This window comes from Bombyx mori, chromosome 20, assembly GCF_030269925.1.
Source record: "Bombyx mori chromosome 20, ASM3026992v2".
Classification (NCBI taxonomy): Eukaryota; Metazoa; Arthropoda; class Insecta; order Lepidoptera; family Bombycidae; genus Bombyx; species Bombyx mori.
Genome location: NC_085126.1, coordinates 10070595 through 10090778, shown reverse-complemented (window position 1 = coordinate 10090778; position 20184 = coordinate 10070595). Strand labels below are relative to the sequence as shown.

At 37.2% G+C, this 20184-nt stretch overlaps 1 protein-coding gene across 4 annotated transcripts in view; it reads left to right on the top strand.

The window, feature by feature from the left end:
- The first annotated feature begins 3168 nt into the window (after positions 1-3168).
- LOC101740004 (KH domain-containing, RNA-binding, signal transduction-associated protein 2) overlaps positions 3169-20184 on the top strand; it is a 284259-nt gene continuing 267243 nt past the window's right edge. For all 4 annotated transcript variants that reach the window (XR_009975857.1, XR_009975858.1, XM_062674445.1 and 1 more), the window contains exon 1: positions 3169-3345. The gene's annotated coding sequence lies outside the window, so the exon portion shown is untranslated. The remainder of the gene's footprint in view (positions 3346-20184) is intronic.

The following is a 20184-nucleotide window of genomic DNA, read 5'->3' as shown; positions in this document are numbered from 1 at the left end:
TTCATTTTGAACACTATGACTGTTGATGTAAAATTTTTGTAACGTAAGCAAGAGGATTTTGAGCTCATAACATGCCACCTCCATATTAGTTTGCTTGACCAGCAGGTGAAACGGCTACTTACCACCAGCCAGCCAGGTGACAAAATGGGGGCGATAAAAAAAATTAAATCTCAAAGTGGGCAGTAGACCAAATAAGTATGGGAACCCCTGCTTTATTGGAATTCCATCACTAGGACCAAGGCTGCCCTAGCAAACTAAAACGTAACAGGTATAGCGCGGTAGTTACAGAGTGGTAATGTCCAGGGCAGTTGCAACATATCCACACTGTCGCAAAGTGATGACAATTGCTCAAAGATATATTAAGTACCCGTAACTGATAATCAATAGTCGTATACTTTGTTTCTATCTAAGATCCTCTGTTTCTCAATAAAATCCTCTGTTTGAAGTTCCTAATCTTATTATATATAAATTACGTGTCACGTTGTTTGTCCGCGATGGACACCTAAACTACTGAACGGATTTTAACTTTTTTTTTTTAAGTGAAACAACTTTAGGCGCATAGGAGTAAATTTTTTACAGAACGTCACGCAGGTATGCAACGGAAGTGACATAGAACTACTATTGAAATTAAGTACTTGTCAAATGTCAGTAGTAGTAGTTGTTGTATTTTTCCAACTGGAAAGGCAAATGTATCATACCATACAGCCTAATATTTTATATTTTTTTTGTGAAAAATGTTAAGCAAACATAACTGTGCGCCTGTACAACAAAATCCCACAAGATGTTCAGAGCCTACATATACATAGGTTTAAGAAAACTATTAAAGAACATCTGTGCAATAAAGCTTACTATAAAGTCAATGATTATCTAGAAGATTGCACAAAGTGGGAATGAGTTGCTCGCTCCGGGCATTTCAATATTATAATAATTGTTATGTTATAATTACTTATTGTAAAAATGAATATTTAAAAAAATCTAATATTAAAAAAAACTATCTAATATTAAAAAAAAAAAAAAGACATGCCCGCTGAGTTTCTTGCCAATTCTTCTCAGGACGGAGGCTAATTCTTGTGAATTGGCAGTAGTTCTTTTGACGTTCAACAAGTATAATATACTTTCATTTATGTTGAATAAAACTTTTTTGATTTGATTTGATTTGAATAGGAATTGAAATGAAATGAAAAGAATTTGGAACATTAATAAAATAGCATGAAATTAAATTAGTCAATTCAATTGGCAAAATATTAGCCATTTACAATTTAGAAATCTAAATATATTGTGACTGTCAACACTGAGGTTTGAGATTGACATTTGACAGACTTTTGGCGGGAACATATCTTCCTTTTTCCCTTCCTCTAAGTCTCGGAAATGTAAAGTTTTAGATTTGTATAAATATAAGCAAGACTTATAAATTAGTTCGCCAAAAAAGTTTCACTTCTGATATGTGTACTTTGTACGCACGCAATTTATTAAAATATGTGTTTTGTTCCAACTTAAGCCATAAAATGGTTTTTATTTCGATTAATGATCGATTTCGATGAATATTTATTAATTACAATAAAATGATTTCATAAGTTGATTATTGTTATTAATTGTAAGTTTCATAAGTCTATAGCAGATGGCGCCTTAAATCAGTTTTTACAGACAATTGTAATAGTGGCTGACATTAATATCGCACAATTTAATGGCATAAACACCACGCGTTGCTGAGGCTAAAGTATAAGTGAAATTTATTTCGTAGTAAACGCAATACAGTGAAATCCAATTGTTATTACTTTGTTATTTTTGATATTAGCATAGCCGGCCACGTGTTATTTAGAATCAAAAACCTTAGCCACAACAACGTGTGGCCGGGTCTGCTAGTTCTCTTGTACGTTTGTGTGCGTCAACTTGCCTTACTGTCACTTTACTATACACAGCATCAGGTGCTTGAAACATTAGCCGTCCAATTTAACTTGGCCGCCATAAGCCAATACGCGTCAACTTTTATAATTAACTTTCACATCTGAACTGTGACCTCGTGCATTTTTTTTGTCCTCGTATTTTCGATTTTCATATCCGATAGGTAAAGCTTTACGAGTAATCATTATCAAAGTTAAATCGAGAGGACGATCAGACAGGATGCTTTTATGCCACAACATCTCCTTAAAGTTGATTCTAAAATGGAAGCTTTTAGTAAGTAATTGCTTAGTATTACTAAGTAATAAGTACTAAATAATATGTGATGACTAATAATAAAAAAGAATTAATTTTATAGAATTCATTTTCTTTCAGCTGACAGACGGCCCCTGCCGGATATACGCCCCCTCCAAACCTCGTCACAATGACCGGATGAAACTATCCATGAATTAGCTCTCTAACGTGTTTCAGACAATTTGTTGGTATTAGAGCCTCCATCTACCTTGAGGTCAGGTCTAAGGCATCTAAAGAATAAGTACACCTAAAACCAGAACTTCACCGGCGGTAGGACGTCTTGTGAGCCAGCACGGGTAGGTACCACCACCCCGCCTATTTCTGCCGCGAAGCATTAATGCGTTGTGCTAAAAAACAGAGACTTACAAATCACGCTAAAATGGGTGATCAGCGGACGAGCTGACGGCCCACTTGGTATTAAACGATCGTCGGAATCATGGAACATCGCAACGTGAATGACGTCACGATTCAGAGGTCTCTATTAAATTGAATCTAATGCTCTATCTTATAATTGAACATATTATACTTACTATGGCCCAGCATTGTCTGGAAGGTAGAGATATTTAACAAAGGCTTTCATCGCAAAACGTAACTTTCATATGGTTTCTTTGTTCAAAAAGATATTTCTTAAAATAATGAGGCCTTAGTTTCTCTTAGTAGGTATGATTAAAATAATAGGGTACTGGAACTAAAAAATATGTTTACACCTCCAGAACGTAATTTTAAGCGTCCGATAAATAATTAAAAAGATCGTTAATTATTCTCGTACGATATAAATCGAATTTTCCCCAGTCGTATTGGTTACCTGCGTAACATTTTAATATTAAAAACGTCTTAAAACGCATTGCGAGATTGAAACATCAACCCTTAGTGCGGACGAAATTAAAGTGAAAATGGCTTAACGGATTTCTCGACATGCGCTTTCGTAAATTTTCAAATCTAGAACAAGAGGTGTTCCATCATTTTCTCGCATTCAGTTTTGGTCCGGCGTTAGGGCGGAGAGCACGTGTCGTGTCGCGAGCTATAAGGCGTTTTTCGCCGCCCGGTTTTCCCAATAAATGGTATCGTATTATATTCAATTGAATTATTAGAATAAACGTTAACAAGTTTCTAGACGAATGTGAATATATCGGAAGCCTACAAGTGACCAAGGTAAGATTAGATGTAGTATTTAGTTTTTCGTTGTGTTTGTGAGAGTGATTTGTTTTTCCTTGGAATTAGCTGATTTATCATTATAATTTAATGATTGGCGTCTTAAAGGAATGTGAATAAGTCCACGGGTCCCTAGCTAGGTACATATACGAACACACACGGAGCAACAGTAGCTACCTCGCATAATCACCACTACAGGAAAGAGCTTTTGCAAAAGTGGCCCGGAAATGTATTCAAATAATTCACTATAAATTGTATAATATATTAAATACTAGCTGACCCGACAGACTTCGTAGTGCCTCAATCGATAAATAAAAGACCTAAACTTTTGTATAAAATAAACTTAAAACAAACAAAAGGAATCCGTCCGATGGGGGACACATCAAAGGAAAAACTAAATTGCTATTTTTATTTAATTCCGAGCATTTTCATATTTATCTACCTTTTAAACCTTCTCTGGACTTCGACAAATAATTCAAGACCAAAATTAGCCAAATCGGTCCTGCCGTTCTCGAGTTTTAGCGAGACTAACGAACAGCATTTCATTTTTATATATATACATTAAATAGATCTTAATTTGGCGTATCCTTAAAAGATCATTTGGAAGCTTACTATTGTAATTTGTTTATAAATAAAAATTAAATGGCATGTACAAATTCGAGGATGATGTCACAAAGGTATATAAATTTTATTATAAAAAAAAAGCTTTAGTGTGACGTGTTACATAGGCAACTGCTAGATCTTTAAACGACCAATTCTTGTATATATGTATATATATAATCTGAATCTCGGAAACGGTTCCAACGATTTTCATAAAATTTAGTATACAGGGGATTTCGGGGGCGATAACTCGATCTAGCTACGATTTATTATCAGAAAATTTTGTTTTGTTCGGGTTTTCAATAATGAACTTTATCGATAATTTGTGATTTTTTCTTTAAATAACCAGTTCATATTTTTCTATTATTCTGTCGGTAAGGTCGAAAAATATTATTCATATTTAATTTTCATCATTTTATCAATATGTAATTCGTATTTAAATATAATTTCTAAAAAACACAATTTATCAACAACAAAAAAAAAATACCGAGCCAAGGTCGGTCATTATCTAATAAGGCTTTAAACAAATTTTCATCCGGCAAACGAAAAGCCGATTTAAATCTGTAAGAGAAGATTAACAAATGTTATAGTACCTAGTTTACCTATTAATTCAATACTAGAGGTCCCGCAGTAGTCGAAATTCGACTATAATTAATTGGAATTGTAAGTTTGTACACTATTATGATTGTATTTTATACTTCTATAATCACAAATTTCGCCAAGACTAAACTATAAAAAATATTAACAAAGACAAACAATATTTAATCTCAATTTGACAACAGACGTCAAGAACAAAAGTTTGACAATAAATAGTATGCATGCGTGTGTGCGTCAAATACATGGTATGTAGTGTAGTGTGTGTAATGTTTTCTTTATTGAATAAATGTATCTTTAATGCATTATTTAAAAAAAATATTAGCATTGTGCACTTTTTCTCTATATTCTCTATAAGTGTGGAAAATTTCATACTCCTTCGTCCGCGCAATTTTCGTAAAAAGGGATATCAAGTTTTTGCTTCACGTATTATAATTCAATATACCACGCTTTTGAAGTGAAACTTCTTTATCGGCGTTGGAAAAAAATTTACCGTCACATTTTTCGGTTACGCGTCACATTTTTCCGTTACGCGCCATCTTTTTTGTATTCATGTCTATGATAATAAAATCCTTTTGTTTAAACTTTATCTAATTTAACTTTTTTGTATTCTTATTCTAATTTAACTTTTTGTAATTTAAATTTAACTTTTATGTGTAAAAAAAATACTCAAAAATTTAACATTGAATAACTTGTCGTCCCTGCCTCCCAAAAGTCGCGCAAAAATTAATGTTCACCATTTAAGTAGGGTGGAATGTGAGGGAGCACTTAATTATATTCCGGGATTTTTAATTAAATAAATTAAGTGAATCCAAAAGGCCCATGGGTTCGATGATGTACGGTTTTTGTGGAGAGGTAACAAGTCACATAATATGTGTGTCTGCTTCAAGTCTATTTATTTCGATTCAAGATTGACTCTTGCTGCGGGCTTTGAAATGGACTAACTAAATAGACTTAAAGATCCCTATCTATACTAATATATAAATCTACAGTGGTTTTTACGGACGTTCCGTTATAATTACTGAACTATTCATCCGATTGACTTGAAACTTGGTATCCATGTAGAAAATACATGTACTTAATGGATAGGTTAATATTTATATGAGTGTTGGACTCCCTACACCAGCTGCGGGGGCGTTAATGGTGAGTATCTTTGGGGGGGTGAGAAATAATAATGTTAATTTTAATAGCCCAGCGAAGCGGACGGGTACAGCTAGTTTATATATATTGATACACTTTATTCATTCTTGATATGAGAAAGCTATCATAATCACCATCAGGTCTACGCAGCAGACATCCAGTGGGTTCCCGTGACCTTTAAGGTCGTCGGTCCATATCGTGGAAGGTCTAAGCTCGCTGTCTATTCCGATAAAAGATCGCCACAAAGCTCAAATACTGCAGTGTTGCAACACGAAAATTTTTGACCAGTGTGGCCAGTGGTAGTGGCCCAGAGGCAGAGTGACCAAGTCACCCAGAGAATTCAAGTTTTCCTCAGAGTTTTTTTATAAGGAATCTGGAAATTCGCAAGGGAACCTGTTGTATTCCCTATGTGATTCACTCTATAAACAATAAATCGGTTTATTTTGGAAAGTAACTTTTATTTTTCACCATCCACCCGTTCCACACTACTTTCTTTATCAACAGAGCAATTCGTTCCTCAGAGTTGGGCCAGATGGCGCTACTCATAAAAAGCGGGAAACCAAATTTAGATACAACAGAACCACTGTAACTAAAAAGGCAAAGGCTCCTTCGAAAACCGCTATTAAGTGAATTCGAATATAGTTTCTCTTTTTTTGGGCCGATTTGCAAAAAAATGCGTTAATTTTAAAGAGAGAGAGAGAGAGAGTATTCTTTATTGTACACCAAAAAACAAATAAATAGTGCGATACATTAAACACAAAAAAGTACAATTGGCGGTCTTATCTCTAAGAGCGATCTCTTCCAGACAACCATCAGGTGGACAATAATTATTTGGAAACGAACTACGCGCGGTGTACTATTCCAGTGAAATACCTAAACGTATATGTACACATACATATAAAGAAGACTTCTTTGAAAATTATCTTGTATCTATTAATCATAACAGGCAAACATTCGTGTAATAAACAGGTTTGTTTGCTCTTTGTCTAGGTGCTTATTATCCATGTATGTATATATTTAAATGTATACAAGTATGTATGTCAGCCTCTGGTACCCATAACACAGGGAATCATAATTTGGGGCTGGATGATGGATATGTTCCCAGTTATTCAATAAATATTAGTATTATTAAAAGTTGGTATCATTAAAATTGCATTAGAGGGGTATCTAAAGTTAATAATATGCAATGATTTCCTGGGTTAATATACAATGCTGAAGGTTTCACAATATAATGATACCAAAATTTGTTCCATAGTGGTATATTAAGGCACAAATTTGCAAGAAAAGCTCGAATCTACCAAAGCACTCCTCATCTTTGTGATTAAGTAAGTGGATAAAGCTTTGCTTGTGGTACTGCAGTGTATCAGCTCCCAGCAAAAAAATTAACAGAGCGAGTTCAATTATTTTTATCCACAGATCTATTATATTTGTTTGTTGGATCTGTTAGGCGCACATGGCACCAGTCAAGGCCCTTATTTCTAAAGAGCAGTCAATTGTGGCAGCTCGCACTTTATGTAATCGCACAGTAAGACGACAAAGAACAGGCTCCTACACGAAATTCGCTTAATAATCTTGAGCACGCTCCTGAATTAATATCACGACATAGCGGAATGGCTAAACGTTCTATTATCTATAAAAATTATCTATTAAATGGCTAAATGTTCTGCCTTGTCACGGTCATCCAATTACTAAATAGTTACTAGAGCGTTTTGTATGAGGCAGAGCTTTTGAGGGTTGTCGAAAATTTCTGTTGTTTCCTAAAAAACGTATTAATGCTGTTGTGGTCTGAAGTCTGGGAGGAGGGTTAACCTGATGAATTCTGCTTTAACCAAAAACCTGTTCATTAGTAGTTTCCGGACAATTAAAGTGGCCGATACTCAATATCACAAAAGTGATCACCGAATATCATTTCTATATCTTTAACATCTGTCACCCCATATCCCCAGATTGCACTGTTGATTTCGCTTCATACCTACGTTGTTGCTATTAATATGAAATTAACTATGAATGTGGAAGGATATAGAGGAAGAGGTAGACCTAAGAAATTGATGGATCGCGTGAAAGACGATATGTGTAAGAGGGGAGTGAGCGAAGAAATGGTATATGATAGAAGAGTATGGAAGGAGAAAACATGTTGCGCCGAACCCCGGTAACTGGGAGAAGGGCAGGATAATGATGATGACCTACGTTGTTGCTACCTAAGACCTGCTCTATAGGCTATAGCCCTACTTATAGCCGAACCTTCTTGAACGAACTAGTAAGGTTCTGCTCATTATTTGGCCAGAGATGAGACAGGTTGTCACCATATGCGGTTTTAATAATGTCGTGGACATAAACCTACCGAGTAAACGGTCATATTTATATTAAAACCAACCGATGCATGGTGTATATGTTCTCGAAAGACACGTTGGGTGTTACGATTTCAAACATGAGGAATGTAATAGGAATACAAACAAAATGTACTGGTCTAGGAGAGCTGAGACTTGGATGGTTGGAACGTTAGAAAGCTTGTAGTCTTCGGTATTGATTAGAGATTAGGTTAAACCTCAAGCTACTGTGCCAATGTACAGCCAAATAAAAAGAGCCCACTGTGTATACATCGCGAAAACAGCTCCGGTGTCTTTAGAAGGCAGCTGATAGAATCTACCCTCATTTCCTAACAATAACATGTTAATTCACTGAAGCAATATTTCACATGAAAATGCACGAGAGAAATTGAGAGCTCAGCCTCGAAACGAAGTTACGACCCGCAGGAGCGAGAGGGAAATTAATTTGTTTGAAGTAATTTCCCTTATCAACTTTATGCTCCAATAATAAAAATGTTTTAGATTCTTTTTTGGTGTTGTGCAAAATTTCCGTTCTCAAGATCGAAATGTTTGACTGATGAACTAAACAGATTCTGAGTAATCTTTAACGCCCTCTTGTTTCCATGATTAATTGCATTATCTAGATCCCGGAACAGGAAAAACTACGGGAAGGCATTGTTTAGAGACCAACCCTGTCTGTCTTTTAAAAAAAAAATACAAACCACACTTCCCAGATTTATTTAAAATAATTTAATGTACATTAGATTTCAGCACTGACTCCCGAATTCCCAGTCGGAAAACTGTGCTGCGCGAGGTATTGACTGAGGTTTTTAACTTGGAAAATATAATGGTCTAAGTAAAAATTATGAAGCTGTAAAATATATAAGAAGTATAAGACTAATAACATTACGATCGCGAATAAGTCAAAAAATCGTTTTGGTGAATGCACCATAAGTCCGTATAAATAAGGGCTATAACAGCACGATGGAAAGTCTACGCTCTCCTACAGGCCCCTATGCCGGTACCACACTATAGTTTTCCCCAAGAGACACTGGAGAGTACTCTTTTTTACTGGTGGTAGGACCTCTTGTGAGGCCGCACTGGTTATGAAGCCGTCGTGGCCTAAAGGATAAGACGTCCGGTGCATTCGTGTTGAGCGTTGCACCGGTGTTCGCATCTCAAGCGGGTACGAATTTTTGTAATGAAATATGTACTCAAACAATATTCATGATTGACTTCCACGACGAAGGAATAACATCGTGTATTAAAAATCAAACCCGCAAAATTATATTGCGTAATTACAGGTGGTAGGACCTCTTGTGAGTCCGCACGGGTAGGTACCACCCTGCCTATTGCCGCCGTGAAGCAGTATTGCGTTTCGGTTTGAAGAATGGGACAGCTGTAATATTGAGACCTTAGAACTCCTATTTTAAGGCGGGTGGCGGCCTTTACGTTGTAGATGTCAATGGGCTCCGGTAACCACTTAACGCCAGGTGGCCCGTGAGCTCGTCCACCGACCTAAGCAATAAAAATAAATAAATAAACTTATTCAACTTTTAGCAATACCCAGCATTACGTTAGAATCACAAACAAGTTGGTCCAACTTCTGTTTCACTCTCCGATCTTGAAGGCGTTATTGTTTCATCTTGAAAACAGGCAGATTGAGGACTGAAGGTGCTATGAGTATTCCCTAGAACCAGTCGAAGTAAAGGGTTTCAACGTTTAGAGCCAGAGCTAGTGGTGTACCAATATCAGTAACACATTTTTTTTTTTAATGTTATCTTCTTTTTATTGCTTAGATGGATGGACGAGCTCACAGGCCGCCTGGTATTAAGTGGTTACTGAAGCCCGTAGACACCTACCACGTAAATGCGCCACCCACCTTGAGATATAATATATGACGTATAAGAGTCTTATCTATAACTGTTTAAAATCTCCGATGAATTGAGTATGAAATTAAAAGAAATCAAGCTTTGACTGATTAAACTATAGTTCTGTTTACTTGTGTCTCTTCTTTCCCGTCGAATGAAACGGATTGACAAGATTTTCTTATGTGACAGTTTTCGGTCAAGAGAATGTGACATACGCTACCCACCTTTTCCTACGTAAAAACATCTCATTCGCACGGAAAACTGTTTTATTATCTTAAGAAAAATTACGTGACGCTTTATAAAAATGAATCGACATTTTTCCTTGACCAGACGGGCGATGCCGCGGTTACTAGCAAGAACAATTTAAGTAAAGGATGGATCGTGTCGATCATACTCATAGTTTAGTTTGCTCAGTTTTGACGTCATCAGCTGGGGGAGTTTGGGAAGTGCTCTGAGGAATTGTTCGAGATGATACCGGCATCTCGTTTTTACCATCGCACCGCGCGCCACCGGAGTAGAGTTCATCCATATTACCTGGAGCCACTGCGATCATCCACAGTACGTTTCCAGAGGTCTTTTTTGCCACGTACCATCCGGCTATGGAATGAGCTCCCCTCCATGGTGTTTCCCGAGCGCTATGACATGTCCTTCTTCAAACGAGGCTTGTGGAGAGTATTAAGCGGTAGGCGGCGGCTTGGCTCTGCCCCTGGCATTGCTGAAGTCCATCCACCATCAGGTGGGCCGTATACTCGTTTGCCTACAAGGGCAATAAAAAAATAAAAAAGGTGTTGAGCCGCCTAGGGTTTGTATTCAAAAGTGCTTATTTTTAGCCGACTTAAAAAACGGAGGAGGCTCGCAAATCAATTTTTTAAATGTTTGTTCTAACAGAACATTTTTCTCAATTATTTTCATGTATCTTATGTATGTTTCTTTATTGATTGTTTCTCGTCTGCTGGATTCGAACACCGGTGCATCGCTCAACACGAATGCACCGGACGTCTTATCCTTTAGGCCATGATGACTTGTTTTTTAAATAATGATGATAATAATAGACGAGTTTTAAATAATAAAGGTTTTTCTTTACATGCATAAATAAATATCAATAGCTAAATGGTTAAATTAGATAACACTAGTGGTCCCCGATAGTCGAAATTCGACTATAATTAATTGAAATTATAAGTTACATTATTATGGTTCTATTGTCAAAGACTAATAAATTTCTTCAATCACGGATTTCGCCAAGACTAAATTCACTTTAGACTATAGACTATAACTGACAGACTGCAATAAGAAAAGTTTGACAATAAACAAATAGTATGCATGCCTGTGTGGTCAAATACATTGTAGTGTGTGTAATGTTGTTTTTATTGATTTAATGTATTTTTTATGCCTAATTTAAAAAAACATTAGCATTGTGCACTTCTTCTCTATATTCTCTATAAGTTTGGGAAATTTCATACTCCTCCGTCCGCGCAATTTTCGTAAAAAGGGGTACAAAGTTTTTGCTTCACGTATTAATATATAGATAATTACAATTTACAACGCCAGTCCAGAAACGCGGCAAAAGAAAACACAATACGAGGTGACACAAACATTTTTGATGTCGCGAACGCGGTAGCGCAAACACAACTTCCTTTTAAACGTGCTAATTTCATAAAGACACATAGAGACGGCAAACGAAGTAGGGGTCGTCAAATCAGGAGATGGGAAGATGACTTGAAGCAGACAGCGGGACCATTCTGGCTGAGAGTAGCAAGGGATAGGACCCATTGGAAGGAATTGGAGGAGGCTTATGCCAAAAGGCACACCGAACTTAGGGACCTCTTGTAACCCTATGTTTAGGAATAAAAAGGCTATTATTATTATTATTATTAATTTCATAAAGCAACTTTGTTTTCGTCATCCAAGTACCTTGGTATCTTGACGAGTCCTCGAATAAATTCCTTCCAACCATCCTTTATTGTGTTGATAATGTTTTCTTGCTGTTGGACTTTAATAATTAAAAAGTTTGCATTTTGATTTACGGTTGTTCGGAGATTAAGAACGGTCTTGCTTGACCAAAAGCAGTGTTTTGTTTTTGGTAAATTTATAGGCTTTTGTAATTGTTGCGCTAAGTTGTGTAGTATAAAACCGCGTTCGTCTTTTTCTTCTTTGTCTCCACCTTATCCGCTTGGTTGGGTCGGCATAGTGATTTTTCTATTCCGTTCTCTTCTATCGGCCGTCATCTCTACACTCACTCCTCTCTCTCTCTCTCATATCGTCACACACTCCATCCATGTCTTCTTCAGTCGACCTCTTCCCCCTCTACCTTGCTCTACCATTTCCATACATCTCCTAGTCACATGCATCTTCTCTCTACGCATCACCATACCATCCATACCACGCTAACCGTCCGCTTTTTAATTTGTCAATCACCGGGGCTATTTTCACACTTCCTCTCTTCTACTCATTCCTTATCTTGTCCATTCTTGTCAATCCACACATCCATCTCAAAATTCTATAACGTAAATGCCTCCACCTACCTTGAGATATGAGTTATAAGGTCTCAGTATAGTTACACCGGCTGCCCCACCCTTCAAACCGAAACACATTGCTTCACGGCAGGGTGGTGGTACCTACCCGTGCGGACTCACAAGAGGTTCTACCACCAGTAAAATCTGCGAAGCACTTTTCTTGTTAAGACCAGTGTTAGCAACACCTCCGGCTTGAGCCCCGAGAGCTGACACGCTAGGTTAAAGCTGAAATAGCCTCTCAAGGCTATCAGCATTGGTAAGAGAAAAAAATATTGCATAAACCAATTCAAAATCTAGCCCGAATTCAAATTTAATACAAATAACGTAATAATACAACGCGCCAAGCGAGACTTCGTAATATTAGTTTAACCTAATTTCTTCCGCCACTCATTGGAATATATACTCAGCCGTTTCAACTAATTTTAGGAACAATAGTAAATTGAATTATGTCGGTGATAATTTGTATATTTGAGTATACTAATGGTCGCCCAGTACATAGCCAAAATTCGACTATAATTAATTGAAATTATAAGTTTGAGCATTATTATGGTCGTATTGTCTAAGACTATTTATTATACCTAGTCAGGTCATAAATTCTGTCACATGTTTAATGTAAAATAATTGAAACAAGTTTATTCATTATGCAACCATTCATATACCAAAATGAACTTAACAAAACATAGATTCTTATGACACTAAAGTTTATTCAAAATGACCTCCGTGATTTTGAATACAGGCCTTCAATCTGCGCGGCCAGTCGTCTATCGCAGCACGAACGAGGTCCATGTCAATATCGGCGGCTGCCTTAATCAGGGATGTCTTGAGTGACTCCATATTGGGACGAGGCTTTGAGCACGCCTTTTCCTCCAAGTGTTGCCATATCTTGTAATCTAACGGATTCAAATCTGGACTGGAGGAGGGCCAGTCTTCGTGCCGGATAAAGTCGATTTCACGCGCTGCCAGCCAGTCTTGTGTGCTCTTCGCTTCTGGCGCCGAATCTTGTTGGAATACCCAGTGCCTGTTATTGAACATGGTATGAGAAACAGGTTCCACAAGGTTCGTCAGGACTGTATTTTGATACACAACTGCATTCGTTTTTACACCTTTCTCACAAAAATGTACCTCTGTTAAGCCCCAATAAGAAACTCCCAACCATACCATGAGCGAGGATGGAAAATGACCTCGTTGGACACGCGGAATACGGTTGCTCGCTTCTTCACTACTGTGTGCGTACACCTTATCATTTTCTTTGTTGTAGCTCTCTTCTACGGTAAAAATTTTTTCATCCGAAAAAAGAATTTCCCGATATTTTTTTCCCGCGTACCGCTTCAACAAAGCGCGGCATCTCTTCAGTCTCAGGTCCATTATACGAGCATTCAAACGATGTTCTGTTTTTCTTAGATATGCCCGAAGCCCTAAGTCTTCATTTAATACCCTTTTCACCGTGGTTCTGCTTAACCCCATCTGAAGGGCCAACAGTTTCTGCTTACGTTTGGGATTTCTTTGAATTCGCGCCTTCACAGCTTTTATCACTGCTGGAGTCCTAACAGACCGAGGGCGACCACTTCTTGACCTGTCATCTACACTAGAGTCTTCATTGTATCGTTTGATGGTACGATAAATGAATCTTTTGGTTATATTAAAATTTTTCAGTATGTTAAAAATTTGAATTGGCGCGTAACCGCAACGATGCAACGTAATAACTGCAACACAGTCTTCTTTAAGCGTCCACTCCATATTTTAAAAATGAGTAAAATTCTAAAAGTATACATTTTTATTTTCATGAACAGTTCGAAATTCGAATTCAATAAACTTTTTTGTGGCCAGCATTCTAAAAGAAAAGTTTTTATTGTGTGACAATACTTATGACCTGACTAGTTATATTTCTATAATTACAGATTTTGCCAAAGCTACACTATAGACAAACAATATTAATCTATTTTCACCACAAATTCTATTTAGACCACAATATCAATAAACAAAGAGAGTACGTAAAGTGTATGTGTATTTTTTATTGATTTAATGTATTTTTTATGCATAATTAAAAAAAAAACAATCTTAAAATGAGAAGGAATTTTCATAAACATTTTCATAAACACAACTAGATTAGGCTGCGTCTTGCATTACTTTGAGAAATCAGAATTGTCTTATTCGGTCAACATTCAAATAATGCCATCGATAATTTTCTGAAAAGGGCTTGATGATAAATATCTCTAGAGAAGGTCGGTATTCAAATAACAGCCGTCAAGGTAACGGTGTTTTCATGGAGTCGATTTTGTCTAAGTCCTCTCTGAATACATTAAAATTGAACGATTTAAAAAAAAAATACCATTACCGATTAAACTAATTCAGAATCTATCAGGACTCTAGAAAAATATAATTGTATCCACTAACCAACATAATATTATAACGAATTAAGTTTTAAAATTTATGTATTTCCCGCACGGGTAAATATCGCTATTGTGCCTATATTTGACGCAAAGCATCGCTCTAAATAAATAATAGTTTAAAAAAACCAAAAAAATACGCTTTTATAGAAAATCCAACTTAAAAATAGAAAATAAGTTTTATTGCCATCGTTGCCATCAGCGGTCTTCCCCAACAACTGCGACATTGGGTTATTTAAGAAAAGAGCATATTCTTACCTGAAGGGTAGGCAACGCACTGGCGTCGCTGGTGACCGTGGGCGGCGGTGAATCACTTACCATCAGGTGACCCGTCTAGCTCGTTTGCCACTTAGCTGTTATAAAAAAAAAATTGAATTAAAAATAATGTAAGAAAAAATGATTTCATTGTAAAAAAAGCGTGGAGTGCTTTCCAGGATATGATCAAATTATTAATCCGACGTTTTGAAGGGGGTCAAAATCATGTTCAAAGATTCCGTTACACACTAACATACATACATACGTCTGAAGCTAATAAAAGCGTATTGAAAACGGATTACGCATTTTGTTTTGCAACAGAAATAGGCAGCATTATTTATGGATTAGTTTCTGCCAGTCATTTTTGAAGTTACCACGGCTTAGGAAACAATTTCTGATCAATTATTTATAGGATTAAAAGGCCTTAGTTATACCTACTAAATTTTAAAAATAGATAAATCTAGATTTATAACGTCGAGAAATGTATCGAAATTTAAAGTATTTAGTTTTGATTATACAAAGTAGGCTTACTGGTGATAGGACCTCTTGTGAGTCCGCGCCGGTAGGTACCACGACCCTGCCTATTTCTGCCGTGAAGCAGTAATGCGTTTCGGTTTGAAGGGTGGGGCAGCCGTTGTAACTATACTGAGAGCTTAGAACTTATATCTCAAGGTGGGTGGCGCATTTACGTCGCAACATGTCTATGAGTAGCCACTTAACACCAGGTGGGCTGTGAGCTCGTCGATCTATCTAAGCAATAAAAAATAATAAAAAACTTTGTATCAATTTATACATTTATAATGAGTAACAAGAAAGGTTTTCACGTGTTTTTGCTTCATTAAAAATTCGTATTATCTCAAAGTTAGACGAAATTATCTAATGTACCGAACCTGCCCGCATCTTGGAGCTATTTCATTGCCATTAACATGATAAACGTGATAGTTTACTGGTTGGAAATTACACGAATTGGCTTCTATATGTTTGTTTTATGTTTCAAGAGCTGTTTGATTACTTTATGTGTAAGGCTCCGAGAAACTAAGGTAGATAATCATAATCTTATATTTGCAAGTAACTGACCCGGCAGACTTCGTAGTGCTTCAATCGATAAATAAAAGACCTTTGTACAAAATAAACTTAAAACAAACAAAAGGAATCCGTCCGACGGGGGACACGTCAAAGGAAAAACAAAATTGTTATTTTTATTTAATTCCGAGCATTTTCATATTTATCTACCTTTTAAACCTTCTCTGGACTTCCACAAATAATTTAAGACCAAAATTAGCAAATCGGTCTGGCCGTTCTCGAGTTTTAGCGAGACTAACGAACAGCAATTAATTTTTATATATATTTGCAATTGCAATTGCAATTATAATATTATTTGAAATTTTTGTTTTGTTTTTTTTTACCTATTCGTTGGTAGCCTTAAGGGGCTATTCCAGCTACGCTCGGAGGGGTAGGTGAGCTGACATGTGGTCTTACCAATCACCTGTCGTTAAAAAGCAGAGAGTTACGGGTGTATGATCGTTTATTTTTCGGACTGGGGGCTGAAGCTCCTACGAGATCCTACGGCTAGGGGGCGCGCTGGGTATGTGGGACTGGACGGTCCGCAGACGTCTGAAGCGGACCCCGGACCCAAAGGGTTGAATTTAGGACCCACTAAAGGAGTCTCTAAACGATTACTCTCACTCTGCGAAACACCGTGCGACATGGCGTCGCATCGCGATAGCATCGGTATCGCAGAATCTGACTGATGCATGACCACGACCACTCTGTCAATAGTGTACGAATAGGAAGAAAGGACTCTCTCACCCTTTCACGGGTGTATGGCCGTGAGAGGACACGAGCTTTTTCCACTGGTTACCCATTAGGCATCTTTCGCAGCAATATTCTTGTTTAACCCAGTATCCTAAAGTCGTGCACACTTCCTATACCACTGTAGATCAAATCAGTCGGCACACCCGTCTGTTTCAGTAAAAACAAAGGTGTGTTTAGAAAAAATCGATCTAATCTTCTGGTGGTAGGATGCGTTCCGGCTTAAAGAGTGGGGCAGCCGTTGTACTGAAAACTGAGACTTAGAACTGATGTCTCAAGGTGGGTGGCGGCGGCATGTTGATGTCTATGGACTCCGATGACCACTTAACACCAGGTCGGCCGAGACCTAGTCCGCTCATCTTAGTAATAAATAAAAATCACATAGTAAATTAACTTTACAAAATTTGTTTAGTCCAAAATACTGAAGGTTTTGTGGTGGGTTTTTTTTCTAGGCGCGAATAAAACGGTCTGAAAATTTGCTCCAGTGTGAACACGACTTTACGGTCATCGCAGTTATATTGTTGCCTGCCTGTGAATAATTTAACAATTAGCTATGCAGTAGAGGACGAATTTTCTTTACGAATCTCGTTACAGAGTATTCGGTTTAAAAATGGGGCAGTTTTTTTTATTTTCTTGCTTAAATGGCCGAACGAGCTCACAGCCTACCTGTTTTTAAGTGGTTACCGGAGTCCATAGACATCTACAACATAAATGCCGCAACCACCTTGAGACCAGAGTTGTAAGGTCTCACTTTTAACAGTTCAATGGCTGCCCCGCCCTTTAAGCCGAAACGCATTAGTGATTCACGGCAGAAACAGGCAGGGTGGTGGTACCTACCCACGCGGACTCACGAGACGTCCCACCACCAGTAATTACGCAAGCTATAATTTTGCGGGCTTAATTTTTATTACACGATGTTATTCCTTCACCGTGGAAGTCAATCGTGAACATTTGTTAAGTACGTATTTCATTAGAAAAATTGGTACCCGCCTGCGGGATTCGAACACCGGTGCATCGCTACATACGAATGCACCGGACGTCTTATTCTTTAAGCCACGACGACTTCAAAGGAGGTATTCACTGTGATGATGTCTATGGACTCATCGACGCCAAAAAAAGTATTTAACAATTTGACAGCCACCATTTGACATTGACAATGTTAATCGTGAATTTCCTTCTGAACTGCCGCGCATTACTTGAATTGGAATTTCAGGAGGCAATAATACCAATCCGCAAATTATGACAGTAAGCAAATGGTGTCGAGTTATATATATTATTATATAGGTATATAAAGGGGTGAAAGGGGTTTTGGTTTAAGCAACATTTTAGCAAATTTATAGGAGAGCCATTTAAGGTTTAAAAATTTGAAAAAATTATCGTAATAAAAAAAGAACTTCTTTAGCTATTTGAATGGAGTAAGCTTAATTGAAGTTCAATTAAAAACATCGAACTGTTGATGCTAATCACTACATAGTATAAAACAAAGTCGCTTTCTCTGTCCCTATATCTGTCTGTCTCTATCTATGCTTAAATTTTTAAAACTACGCAACGGATTTTGATGCGGTTTTTTTTAATAGATAAAGTGATTGAAGAGGAAGGTTTATATGTATAATAATATCGATTAAATAGTGGAGAAATCAATAATAAATTACAGTTTCCAAAGCGAAGCGAGGGCGGGTCGCTAATAACAAATAAAACGCACCTTAAATTACAAAGATAAATAAATAAGTATAAATAAATAAATAAATATTTACTAACAGTCACGCCACGTTAACTGGTCCCGTGATAAGTTCGTAAAGAACTTGTGTTACAGGTACCAGATAACGGAAGTAAATATAAGATTTTTATTATACACATACATATATTTAATAGACATCCATAACCCTGGAAAAGACATTTATATTTATCATACAAATATCTTCCCTTGGCGGGATTCGAACCCGCGACCCCCTTGTGTAGTGACCCTGTCACTTACCACTACACCAGACGGCCGTTACCAAATGTCGCGTTTTCAGCGAAAATTCACTTAAACTAAATAACTTTTCACCCCTCGATATGTTGTAATATTATTTAGGAATGTCAGATGAAATATTTCATTTTAACTTTCTCGCGAGCAGCTACCAATATTTCTAAGGACCTATTTAATATGTATGCACGAAGAAATACCATGATGAAGGTATATAGTTTTGTATAATAAAAATACAATTTTCCTACTTTATAAATAACTATTAGTTGTTAGTGTATTCTTTATTTTTCGCGAGTTGTAGACTTAGTTAGAACAACTATAGTCCACTTACCGTCAGCAAAGTCGTATGCCTACAAAAGCAATGCAGAGCCCTTATTATTTTATTTTTTACTACTACCTATGCTAATAAGCCTTGAGAGGCTATTTCAGCTTCACCCTTGCGTGTAGGTGAGCTCTCGGGGCTCAAACTGAAGTGTTGCTAAAACTGGCCCTAGCAAGAGCGGTGCTTCGCAGAATCCACCACCGGATCGGAAACGCGACCCACTGAGAAGATCCGGCAAGAAACTTAGTGGGCTGTGTCTATGGGTTAATTTACTCGTCGAGCCCTTCGTCGCAAGGGACCAGTTCGGCGAAGACGGTGACCGGTACTTGAGTTAGAGCCCTTAGAAAAGCATCGCACACCGTGAACACGGCCTTAGCTACATTCATTGCTGCTTTATTACTTCGCCGGGAATGTGTCGCTCTATATTTCCTTTGCTTGAATAATGTTACTTTTCATATTTCTTTGTTATTCTTTGTATGAAATATGTGGAAACATTTTTTTTATTGATAGCCTTTTGACATTTGACATTTTTTGACCCTACAACCCATTCGCAAAAGAGGGTTTTACTGAAAAAACATTCGGTTCACGTGTTAATTTCATCAGAGACCTGTCGATGCAAATGATAGAGGCTACTACTACTACCTTGATGTGAAGGTAAAACTATATTTATTTACTAAGTATAGCAATCATAGCTGTCATTATTACTTGTTTTTTTCCTGCTTAAATGGGTGGACGAGCTCACAGCCCACCTGATGTTAAGTGGTTACTGGAGCCCATAGACATCTACAACGTAAATGCGCCACCCATCTTGAGATAAAGTTCTAAGGTGTCAATATAGTTACATCGGCTGCCTAGCCCTTCAAATCGAAACGCATGACTGCTTCACGACAGAAATAAGCAGGGTGGCGGTACCTACCCGTGCGGATTCACAAGAGGTCCTACCAACAGTAAAAAAGCTATATCTCGTGAAGCAGCAATATAAAGCAGCTAACGGTCATCCACGTTTTTTCAAGAACCACGTTCGTTTGTGTTACATTGTGTGCAAAAAAATTAAATTAAAATTAAACTATTCA